The 12,753-nt window shown below is 35.8% G+C and overlaps 2 long non-coding RNA genes across 4 annotated transcripts; both read right to left on the reverse strand.

The window, feature by feature from the left end:
* Positions 1-252: 252 nt before the first annotated feature.
* LOC127075349 (uncharacterized) lies at positions 253-2,173 on the reverse strand. The gene is made up of 2 exons (XR_007786396.1): positions 1,724-2,173; positions 253-1,619 (listed from the first exon to the last, which is right to left on the reverse strand). It is a non-coding gene; the product is annotated as an uncharacterized LOC127075349 (long non-coding RNA).
* A 6,516-nt stretch (positions 2,174-8,689) lies between these two features.
* On the reverse strand, positions 8,690-11,006 carry LOC127075350 (uncharacterized). Of its 3 annotated transcripts, none has more exons than XR_007786398.1 (5): positions 10,500-11,006; positions 10,323-10,395; positions 9,834-10,090; positions 9,244-9,471; positions 8,690-9,120 (listed from the first exon to the last, which is right to left on the reverse strand). It is a non-coding gene; the product is annotated as an uncharacterized LOC127075350 (long non-coding RNA). The 3 variants fall into 3 exon arrangements; XR_007786399.1 differs by having other exon boundaries at positions 9,287-9,471; positions 10,505-11,005; XR_007786397.1 differs by having other exon boundaries at positions 10,505-11,005.
* Positions 11,007-12,753: the final 1,747 nt, after the last annotated feature.

Here is a 12,753-nt window from a genome sequence, read left to right on the forward strand (position 1 = left end):
AACCATGGTTCTCCAAATAACTTTTTTCCCTTATTGCATCGATCCAATGATATCAATCAAGGTCAGGTACATTTAGAATGGAAGTTTGGAGTGTAAAGCTTTTGCATTTTATTTTAAGCACGTGTATCTATATCATTAGGACATTCATATATGATTTGAAATAGCAAAACCAAAGATTGACTTGAATTTGATTACATAGAAATTGGATTTCCATTAAGTCATGAATCATTACATAAATCCATACACACATGATATTCACCATTTCCAATTCATTTAAGGTTTCTAATACCATACAAATTCAACATTCAATTTTCAATACAAACCATACATATCCATTTTCAATTCATGTTCATTTTCAACTTACATTTCTATTTACATTATAATCTAATCCGATTCAATCCATACAATCAAAAATCCATTATCAATTTCCAAGTCAAAGAAACCAATGTCGCATCTTAAGGCCATTTACTTCCTTCGACCGACGTCAGAGAATATTCAGTATATGCGTGTCGTCAGGTGGCTAGTCATAGATTTGGAGAGTATCATCTATTTTTCTCCAACATAATGAAGGACCGTCATACTCACTTACTTGCTGAATCAGATGAACAAGAAATCATCCAGCAAGTTCAGGAGTTCTATGCAAACTTTGTTGCTATTGATCCTTATCATTTCACTTTCTACGTGCCTTCAAATTACATTTATATGCTCCCAGCTGTCATAGACCCTTCAGCATTACAACGTTTCAGTGATCGGGTTGTTGAAGGTCTGGCTGCGGTTTTTTTGGGCATTAAAATGGAGACCTGTAATTAGATATCAAAGAACATTCGATATTGCAAAAAGAATAGCACGGGAAAAAGCTAAACTGAGGTACCAAGAGGAAAGTGGTCCTTTTGATTTTAGGGGAATGGAAGTTTCTCCGTTGTTATCGGTGATTGACAGGAGGGATGACCCTGTAACCCCGTTGCTAAATCTATGGACCTATTAGACTATGGTTCATGAATTGATGGGAATCCAAGACAACAAAGTGTACGTCAAAACTTCACTCTCTGTAACCACCTCCACAACTGAACCAACTGAAATCTAATAGAACTAACCAACTTGCACATAGTTTCTAACAAATTTGATCAGTAAAACTACCTTCCTCATTTCAATTAATGACTAACATCCACATTCAATTAACATACTAATAAATCCTAACACCACCAGTTATACACCAAAAACAGAATTAACTAACTTTAACAGATCATACATACCAGATGGAAATGAAGAGGAAATTAAAACCAAATTAAAGCCAAATTCATTCACCGATTTGATTTCCCTAACAAATAACTAACTAATTTGATTTACAACTAACTTTGAATTTCATGTGAATTTGAAGGTGAATTTCATAACTTAATTCAATTCAAAACTCTATAAAAAGAACTCGGGACTCACGTTTTTTTCTTCTTCGAAAAGCTCAATTTCTTCTAAGCCACAATCTTCATTGCTTCCAAGTCTCAATCTTCATTCTTCCAAGTTTCAATCTTCACTTATTCCAAACTTCAATCTTCATTCTTCAACCTTAGAACTCTCCTACTGTCACATATCCAAATTAGATTCCTCTTCACTTTTGATTCGCTCTGCACAACAACCGCAACGCCACAAAATTCAGAAAGGACAAAATCAAAGAAGTCGTAGAAGAAGAAGAAAAGACGAATCAGAATCACGGAAGGAGAATCGATACCTGTTCGCAATCAAACTTCAATTCCGGTAAGTCTTTCGTTTCGTGTCGACACCGCTTTTCTTCCGTTTGTGCATTTGATAACAGAACGAACCAAATTCCCGGAGCTGCGAAGCTTTACGATGGAAAGACATGAATCATGACTGAACCGTGAAGTTTCCTTGAAGCTGATGAACGCACGAGTTATTGAATGCATCATGATTCGTCCCCAATTCTCTTCGACTCCACGTGTAAGATATGATTTTATCTGGAAATTTTCATTTCAATATTGGATCTTGTAAATCTGATACGGTAAAAAGGATGATGAATAAGAATCAAAATGGGAAGCTCATTGGTGATGATTAGGCTCTATTTCGATTTGTTTTGTTCGATGGACGTTCGACATAAGAAGTGCGAGAACTGGAGAATTTGAAAACGGTGAGGAGAAGCATCCAATATTCATACGCGTGCTGAAGGATCAACCCGGATCTATCTTGGATGCTTGTGTCGGGTTTGACTGTGGGAAGCTTGGGCTTGAAGCCCAAGCCTTTCCAATCTGCACCATTGACTTACTAGTTGCACCCCTTTCCAGTTCTAAGGCCCATTAATTTTTGTTCCTGACCCAATCCGTTTCCCTTAGTTTTTTTTTGTTTTCTTGTTAATTAATTAGGGTATAATAATTAGAATTGATAGAAAATAATTAGATTTTAATTTTCGATTAGTTAATTAGAGTATTAAGCTTTAGAATTAGATTGGTAGAAATATTGAAAGTTTATAAATCTGGATTAATTCGTAGAAACTTTAGATATTAGAATTAATTAGGTTGTTAGAATAATCAAAATTGTTTAGGATTTATAATTGATTTTAATTAGGATTTCATGATAAGGAATTAATCCTTAATTTGTGATGACCATGTTAGCCCTAGGTTTAGAAATAGCTTAATTTTGCATGCTCCACTAATTTTGGACTTGTAGTGATAGTCTAATTATCAATTAACCTTTTAGGTTTTTGTATATTCATTTTCAACTGTTATTTTCCATTTGATTAAGTTGATTAAAGTTCGTTTTGATCAACTAAATCCTTTGATTGTGCTGTAAGCCCCAAGCCTATTCAAGTGATTTAAAAACCATTGATCACTTGATATGACAAGTTCATTGTGCTCAAGCTATTATGGATATGTTGAATCTCAAGACCTCAAGACCTCAAGGTTCAAATACAAGATCAAGACTTCAAGTCAACATAAGTCAAGCATAGCTGGCAACATGGACTACTTCTCAAACACTGTAAAGGAATCAACACTTGTCGATCACCATTCAGAGTGTGTAGCACAAACCTTAAGCAATAGAGAATGGATGAGAATGGAGAATTCCATTAACTCATTCTGAATATCTTTGGGTACGGGACGCTTGACCCAGTTCCTCATTGTATTCACCTCTACTAATAGACTTTAGCACAATTTGAATTATGTGATTGTCAAGTTTTATTCTACAACAAGTAGCATCGCATCAATAAGATCAACAAGCAGGATCTCTTGTCAGCAATTTATTAATTTTGATTCGAGTTGCACGCTACGAGCCTTAAGAAACAGAGAATGGATGAGAGTGGAGAATTCCATTAACTCATTCTGGATATCCTTGGGTACGGAATGCTTGACCCAGTTCCTCAAGGTATTCACCTTTGTTCATAGACTTTAGTGCAATTTGAATCACACGATTGACAAGTCTTCTTCTTCAAGCAAGCATATCAAGCTTTCAACACTTCAATAATGGAGCATCGTTGCTATTAGAAACTTGTGGTTGTACACCCTCTTTTGTTCAACTATCTGCCTTGTAAGGTGGTAAACCTTGGCAATTGTTCCTAGCCTTGAGAGGTGTTAAACCTTGGAAATTCACTTGTTCTTTGCCCTGAGAGTTCTGAATTATGGCATTTGATTCTTTGCCTTGTAAGGTGATAAACCTTGGCAATTCAATTAATTCCTTTCCATGAGAAGTGGTAAACCTTGGCAATTCGATTTTTTTCCCTGAGAGTCATAGACTCTGGCATCCGTTTCTCTCCGCCTTGTAAGGTGTTAAACCTTGGCAACTCAATTTGTCGCCCTGTAAGGTGATAAACCATGGCACTACAAATCAGTCTCTTGCTTTCAAAATTATAAACTCTGGTAGTGATACCTTACCTAGAAGGTTGTGAACCTTTACACTCCTTTTTCAGCCTTGAAGGGTAATGTATCCTAGAAAATCAATCGCGTTCCCTTTTGTTTCAGCCGTAGTAGGCTAAACTACGATTGCTCTAATTTTCTCATTACATAGTGAGAATACATAGGAACGAGGATGTGAATCCTTGGAGAGCGTACTTATTTATTTCTCCCGCCTTAGGACACCATTCATATCTTTCACTATCCATTATCTACATTCGATCATAAACCGCTCACCCCAGTGAAATACTGTTTATTCGAAATACAATTTTCTTTGGAATTCCATACACACCCTTTTAGGACCACATAGTGGAAATCCGCATTTTTACTAGGGGTGTTCGTGGTTTATGAACTGCACTGAACCAAACCACATTTATAGTTCAATTCAGTTTATAATAACCATTTAAAAAAAAAACGCAGTTAATTTCTAAAATGGTTTCAATTCAGTTTAAAACTAGTTTATAACCGGTTTGTATTTATAAACTAGTTTATAATCAGTTTGCAATTATAAATCAATTTTATAATTTGAACTCTTTTAAAATCATTTTTTTTAAATTTCATAAAAAATAATTAATTTTAAAATAAAATATTTGAAAATATTGATTTTTTTAAAAAAACTTTTATTTAAAAAAATTAGTTAAAATTTTTATTTTTTTGAAAAAAAATCTGAATAGATAATTTTAAAATTTCATGCAAAAAAAATATTTTAAAAAAATATTTTAATTTTAATTTTTCGGGGAAAAAATCCAAAATAAATTTTTTTCGAATTTTATTTTCGGAAAAAAAAAATCATTTTATTTTTATATTTCAAAAATTTTGGGAAAAAATTTCAATACAAAAATTATTTTATTCTGAAATTTTTATTTTTCAAAAAAAAAATATTTCTTCAGAATTTTTTTTATTTCAAAAAACAATAATTTTTTATTTTTCTGAAAAAATATTTTTTTTATTTCAAATTAAATTATATTTTTTTAATGAATAAAAAACATTATTTTCAGAAAAAAAATTATTTTTTATTTTTTGGAATACAAAATATTTTATTTTCAGATTTTTTTTCTAAAAAAACTATATTTTTTTTTATAATTTTATTTTTAATTTTCAATAAAATATTTTTTACTTTTCATAATTATAAATTTTTAATTTCTATTTTTTTTCACTCTCAATAATTCTTTTTTTTTATTAAAAAAAATTATAACTAAAGCAGTTTATAAAAGAAAACTGGTTATGAACCGGTTTTAAACTGAATTATAATTGGTTAATTTAAATGGTTCAGTTCATTAACCATTCAAGTGATTTAGTTATTTTATGGTGCAATGCAATTCAGTTTAGTCATATAGTTTGGTTAACCATATTTTTGCACACCCCTAATTTGTACCTAGAGTTGTTTCGCTTATACCCAGACATTTAATTCTTCTTTTTCGGCCCAACCATATAGTGATACCATGCCCTAGGTCCCTCACTTGTGGTTTGTGCCACCTTCCCTCTATGGTACAAATTCCATTTCTTCTATGGATTCCAATACACATTTACTTTTGGTTTCAAAGTAAACCTTTTCTGTCACTGTTACCAAACCCTTCACTTTTGTGACTTTGGTCATTCATCCCATCCATCTCCATGATGCATCATATTCTACCTTCATTCACTTCATGTGATATAGTCTTGCTTTGAGCTAAATACACTACCTCTTTAAGCTCCATCTTGTGTCACCTTGTGAACCAAGAGCTGTTTGGATCGTACCCAAACACCTAATTCCCTTTGTTTTCGGCTATACCATATAGTGGCAGACGCTTCCGGATAGCCCACATATTGGTCAACGCCAGTTTTACTCTTGGGTTCATATTTTATCCCCTTGTTAGAGTTCAAACAACATTATTCTTTGGTTCAGACCATACCTTTATGACACTTCTTTTCATATCCCACCACTGGTTCTATGAACTACGGAGCTCTGAATTCCATATTGCACTATAAGGATACGTAGGCATGAGGGCCCCAATCCTCACCGAGCACTTTATCTATTTATTTTCCTTTTCCCTCTTTCTTTTGCGAGTAATATTTAGATATAACATCCATTCGAGTAAGAACAATCAAAACGATTCCTATGGAGTACCATAGATGTAAGGGGTGCTAATACTTTTCCCTTGCATAACCGACCTTCTTACCCAGCATATCTCTTTCCCCCCGGTTTTATCGAGGTTTTCCTTTCCTTCGAGAATAAATAAAGTTCGATGGTGACTCTGTTGTATGTTCGAGTGTGCGATGCGTTCGGGTATATTTCCACTAGCTTCAGCTGGCGACTCTACTGGGGAATTTGCTTCTTGGAGAATTTCCTAATCGCTAAAAGGAGTTGAACCTAGTTTTGATTGCTTCTCTGTTTTCTTGGGTGTTTACCATTATTATTTTACTCGCTTTATTTATCACATTATTTATTGCTTTAAATATTATTTATTATGGATATTATCTATTATACGCTCTGTTGGGTTATGGGTTATGCTACATGAGTGAAGCTCTACACCCGAGCTTAATATACACACAAGATATATTCGTGGATAGTCGTGTAGACTTGTGTTTTGTGTGTTGGGTTGTCACGAGAACCACACCCAAACTAGATTCACTTGGAAGTACTTTTGTCATGTGAGAATTCACTACGGCAGGGTATTTTCATTTCGAGTCGATGACTCTAGGAGACCTTATAGGGACTAACTTTTGAAGACTAGAACCTACCTGTGAGAGGGATATGGGTTTTTCTGCAAGAAACCATAAACTCTATATACCTTTATTCTCATGGGCGTTGGACCTTTGATCTTGCATCGGGCAGTATACGCAAATTATCCAGATTGTTTTATGTTGTTAACATACTCTATTGCATATCATTATTGCATTGCTGTATATATGCTGGAGTTTTGACCTTGAATTATTATACCATCAGCGCTTTGAATCCATGGATGTTGCTTAATTATTTGCATTCCATCTCTAACATGTGCGTTCATGCATCCGCATCTCATGCCTATCAACTAGAAAAAGCTCACCTTGTCCTTTTCTCATCCAGAAAGACGACGACTCTTCGACATCAGTACTTCATGAGAGCTAACAAATCAAGAATTATGGCAGATATGGAACAAGAGAACGCTACCTATAGGGAAACCTTGGCTTAATTCCAAGGAAAATGGGACACCTTCCAAGGTAACATGAACACCATAATGGAGTACCTTCAAGCCCAGAAGGCTACTACCTCTACCTCTGCTACCAATCTTGCTATTGCTGTAGTTACTGATGTCGTTGTTGTCACCGCTTCTGCGGATGCTGTTGTGGACACTGTGATTCAACTTGTGGTGAGTCAGCCTATCTTTCAAACATGACCTAGAAAGCATGTTGCTACATATCCATGGGGTTTGCCTCCAAATTTTACTCCCTAAGCTGCTAATGGGAATGCTTTTGTGCCATATCAACTGTTTGATGTACATTCTGCCAATGGTAATTTTGTCGCCCATCCTTGGGGCATGACCATTCACTCTCCCCAAATGGTTACTGTCAACAACCGTGAGATCAACCCAGAATAGGCTCTTCAGACTTCTGCACCAGTTATTGTTGAAACTCCCAATGGTAATAAAGATGAATATGGAGGCCCCAACCTTCACTTCTGTCTTTCTCCTCGAGCTACTCAGCCTGATGTTCAGAATTTGAATCAAGGTATTGTCATACCACAAAATTCACCCTACCTTTCACAAGTTCATCTAGGTCACTAACTCTAATCACTCGTGCATCCTGATAGACATTCATCTCATCTACATGTCCATAATATCATAACACATTTCGCTTGCATTTGAAAAAAATCATAATCATGGGTTCAAGGGCATTCACTAGGGAGCATAGTGGAAACCCTAATTCAGGGGTGGTTGCATCTGATTCGTTTGGTTCATTTTAAATGGTTAAGTTGTTTGGTTAAGATTCATGGTTCTGATTCATTGGCTAAAACTCATTCAAAATGTTACAATCGGTTGCTTGATTGAGTACCATTTGGTTGGCTTTGATTGATTAAATTTTTAGTCTTGGACTGACATGTTTTATCTGGATTAAGAATGTTAGGCTTTTTCAGTCATACCCACACGCAGTCATGGTGCATACATGTTCATAGTTGGTCAAGACCTTGACTTATGTTTGGTTCATTAGATAATCAATTCTTAATAATTACAAATCATTTATGCATTGCGTTGTCATCATATCCACATTCATTGCATAAGAAAACATTTTTACATAAATTGATATTTGGTCAACTGTTGACTTTTTGGTCAACTACTTGACCAAAGTCCGCCATCTAACCAAAATCCATTTAACACTCTAATCCATTTTCATATTCATTATCCATTTTAATCCAAGTTTATTTCCATTATCCATTTAAAACCAAATATCCATTTTTTAATTCCAATTATCCAAGCCCAATGCATATCCGATACATTTTTTTCATCCATTTACCATTTTAATATCCAATTTCTAAATTCATTTCCCAATTAAAAAAACCAAGCTCCAATTAAATCCATTAACCATTTCATCCATTTTGTTATATAAAGAGACCATGTTAACCATTTTTTAGCCAAAATCCATTCCATCATCAATTTCACTTCATAAACCATTTCCAATTCAATTACCATTCCAACAACATGAACCATTAAAACCATGATCACTAAACTCTTGTTTCAAATTTATTCAATTCCCAAATTCACTACATACAATAACCATTCATAAACCTTTCAAATTCGATTTTCATCCAATGACCATGCTTACATTCATTTCAAACAAGCCTGTGATAAATCATTTCTATTTTTCAATAAATTCCAATTATAATGCATTTCTATTTCTCAAGAAATTCCAATTACAATTCATTTAATTGATATTCATAAATACAATGTTTCAACTGCAGCTATGAGGCAAGAAAGATTTCGATCTAGGACAATTTTCCGCAATCCAATAGGACACCTTCCTCGCAATTTCGAAGCTTTGGAACCATTTTCTAACCACTCACCGAACTTCCAGCCGAAGGATAAAAACAACCGTAACAGAATTTCATCAGATTTCTAACCCACTTCCATCAACATGCAAAATGGGGATTTTGACATTAAAATCCAATTCTCACTAATCCCAATTTATAAAACCCTTTTAAAAGTTTCCAACAGGGTCGGCAAGAAGAACGTCACCCCATCCAAAATAATGCCGCCTATCATTCACCTTAGCAAACCTGCATGATACGCAAACAGAACAAAATTCATTTAAAACTCGCACGTAACCGAAACTCAACAGAACTATCTAACCACCTCAACCAAAACCGAAAATTCCAATAATGATCCACAACATAACTTACCGAAAGAAAAACCAAACTGGAGGGAGAAATAAAAGGGACTCACAACAGTGTCGGAACCATGAAAAAGTGCTAACAACCATTGAAGCTTCACTCCACAATTCATTATAGAATCCACCTCGAAATTCCTTCAATAACTTCCTAACTACTACTAACCGAATCCAATCTCTAGTAGCCACCCACTTCACTCTTCGAGAATCGCCTCTGAACCAATTCAGAATCTGAATTTACCTGCATAATAAATAAATAATAGATGAGCCTAACAGAATACCAGAATTCCTAATAGAACTTCCAATCGATTTTAATTCCACAATCTTACTAACTAACAAAAAGACATTCACCCACTTAAACCTCCACTTGACATTAGTTTCACGGGTGAACAATTATCGTTTCACAATTTCCATTTGGATTATATATTTGAATTTCTAACTGACTTAACATGGGGTTAACTAACTAACTGATTGAGTTGTTAACTGGACTAACCGCCTAACCATTTCAGTAACTGATTCAGAGGAGCAAAACAGAAAAACAAATTGGTTCATAACATAAGGCGGAGTGGATAAAAGATTTGGGGGAAAGATATAAATTCAAACCTTATTCATTCGAGAAAGAGGCACGGAAGGACAACCCTCACCACTTCTTCACAACCCCACTCCTTCAATCTGCTATAACAGAACCATCCTCCATCTTCAATTGACCACTCTCTTCCTCACCCTTCATCAAGCATCTTCAACAACAACTCCTTTAACCTCACCTTCAATCCACGCATCCATAACCATTTTTCTTCAACAACTAATCAAGGACCTCAAATACACAACTCAACTGTCATCTTCCAGCATCGACTTTGAACCTGCAATCCACAAAAAAACTTTCGTTACACATTCAGAACTCCCACGCGCAACAACCAAAATCCAAAATCTACGCTTCCAAATCATCTTCAAGAATACACACTTCGGCCACCTTTCTAACCAACCTTCCAAGAACCACTAAAAACTCACGAACAGAAAGAAGGGAGAAGAAGAAGAGAGGCCTCAAACCAGAAGAAGAAAGAAGAGATCGAAGAAGAGAGCGCGGAACTTTACCTGCGTCGAGGATTCACTATCCCCCGTCAAGCACAACCAACCACAATCTTCATCTTCAACAAGGCGGCATGGACTGAGGAGCAAATAATCACATACTCAGAAGCAGATCGAGAAGCGAAGAAACACGTAACAGAAATCGGAGTGGAAAATTGAAAGAAACCGAAGCTTGTTGATTACCTCACCTTCGATGAGAAGCCGAAGACGCATATCGATTCATCGTGACACACAAGCTTGAGCAAGTCTTCGTCTTCAGCTTCAATCAATAGCGCACGAACCAAGCTTCGCTCTCCATCATCAATGACGAATCGGCATCAACGAACTCGGAATAAAACAATTCACCATTCATCATACGATCTCCATCACGAATCAACGACATCAACAGCGCCAATACAAGGTTCTTCCCCTTTCGATCTTCTCCATTCCGTGCACAATTTCATTCTCGGTGTTGAGACACCTTACATATCCACCGTCGTTCTCGACGTTTCCGTCGTGGAAGAAACCTATTTCCTGTTTTTCAGTGAGTTTTTCAGGGTTGTGCGAGGGTTACGCGCCGTTGAAGGAGGATTTCTCTGGCGTTGTCGACGTTCGAGCGAAGAATCCTCTTTAGATGGGGCAACGGTTCAGGGCTGAGTATGGCGTGGCGTTGAGCTCGAGCAAGAAGCTTGGGCCTTGGTGAAGCCCAAGTACATTGGTATAATCATAGTAATTAGATTTGATTCTTGAATTTAGATTGGTAATTTTCCATTTGATTAATTGTGATCCTAATCCATATTTAGGTAGATTTTAATTAGTAGAATTAATGTTCCCTTTAATTGTCCATTTAATCGATTAGTTGGTTTATGATCATATTATTAAATTGAAAATCCCATTTCAATTTAGGTGATGAATATTTGGTATGTCTAATTTAATTTTCCTTAATTATAGGATAGATCTTTGATTACTTTTCATTGATTAATAATGCATTACCACTGAATCGATTTCAACCATTGTGTGTGCTTACATATCGTAGCATCATTCTCATTCATCCAACTTTATCCCATACTAACTCGTTTGTTGTTTTGTTTCAAGCTCATCCCTAGCTAGCCACCTAACTATTTCACTTTCATTCAATAACTTTGTATTGTTTGAAGTACCATGTCACTTGCATGCCCTAGGCATGGTACATAGTTTAGTAGTTTATAGCTTGTATTTTCCTTTCATTCCCTTTCCATTGTGTTGTGTGGATCCATCCCCCCATTGTGGGTCAAATGTCCCCCCTCTCATAGTCATGTAATAACTTAGATTTATTGCTTTCTAGCTAGTTTACTATGCATGTTAATAACACAGATAAAATACAAAACGATAAACAAAGCATTTCAAAAGAAACAAAAGGTGCTTGATTCAACGTCAAGTTGTTTTCCGAATAAACTCACACCATTGCAACGGGAACGCTTGATCCAACGTCAAGCATTCTCCATCCATTCCATGATCCATTATTCACGTCTCTTCTCCACTCTCTTCTGAATCTCATCCTATCTCTCACCATCATTCTTCACTCACACTTTTTCATAATAAATTCAAACACTTGATTTAACGTCAAGCTCCTTTTCCAAAACATTTTCATAACAAATTGGAATGCAAATGGGGTGTACGTGTTTGTAAACAACATTCAAGTAATTGGGTTGTCGGCCGTACCTAGCCTGAGGACCCGACACTTGAGTTTCCCCCCTAAAACATCTAATGATTCAAACAAGTTAGATCTAGGTGCTATAAGGATGAAAAAGAATAGTTAGGACTTCATTGTTCTCTCAATTCCCAAGTACTTTGATCGTTGATCGTACTTAGTCAAAGGTTAGAGACTTATCTCCCTCTAAGTTCCAACGATTAAACTTGCCAAATTCTTTTCACAATCCAAACCTCTTTTTTGGATGAAAAAGAGTGGTTAGGACAACATTGTCCTCTCAACTCCCGAGTTATTGGACCGTTGACTGTATCTAGCCAAGGGTCTAATGCTTGTCTTTATGCATAAAATCGACCCTAACAAATCAAATCATCTTTTGCCTTAGCACTCTATTCAAAACCTTTCAATAAGAACGTGTTACTTCCGTTCTACCATGAACGAAACTTAAGCCTCCATGTGCGAGCAAGTAATGTTTAACTGGTAGAAAGCGAACCAAGCATATCCACTTTACCGCAAACAAGCAACTACCTTCCGCTCCCATGACAAAGTATACAAGCAAGTGAACAGTAGAACGCGAACATCGATACCGTTCAGTAAAAACAACCAAACAAATACTCCATTTTTGAGCTGAACTACGAAGCTTTGACTTCCCTATTGCACGTATGGGGATACGTAGGCACGAGGTCACTAATCCTTGGCGAGCACACTAACTTAAAACTTATTTTCTCTCCCATCTTATCCTTTCATCTCATTCCCGATAGCAAGCAATAT

Source organism: Lathyrus oleraceus, chromosome 4 (assembly GCF_024323335.1).
Source record: "Lathyrus oleraceus cultivar Zhongwan6 chromosome 4, CAAS_Psat_ZW6_1.0, whole genome shotgun sequence".
In the NCBI taxonomy this organism is placed as follows: Eukaryota; Viridiplantae; Streptophyta; class Magnoliopsida; order Fabales; family Fabaceae; genus Lathyrus; species Lathyrus oleraceus.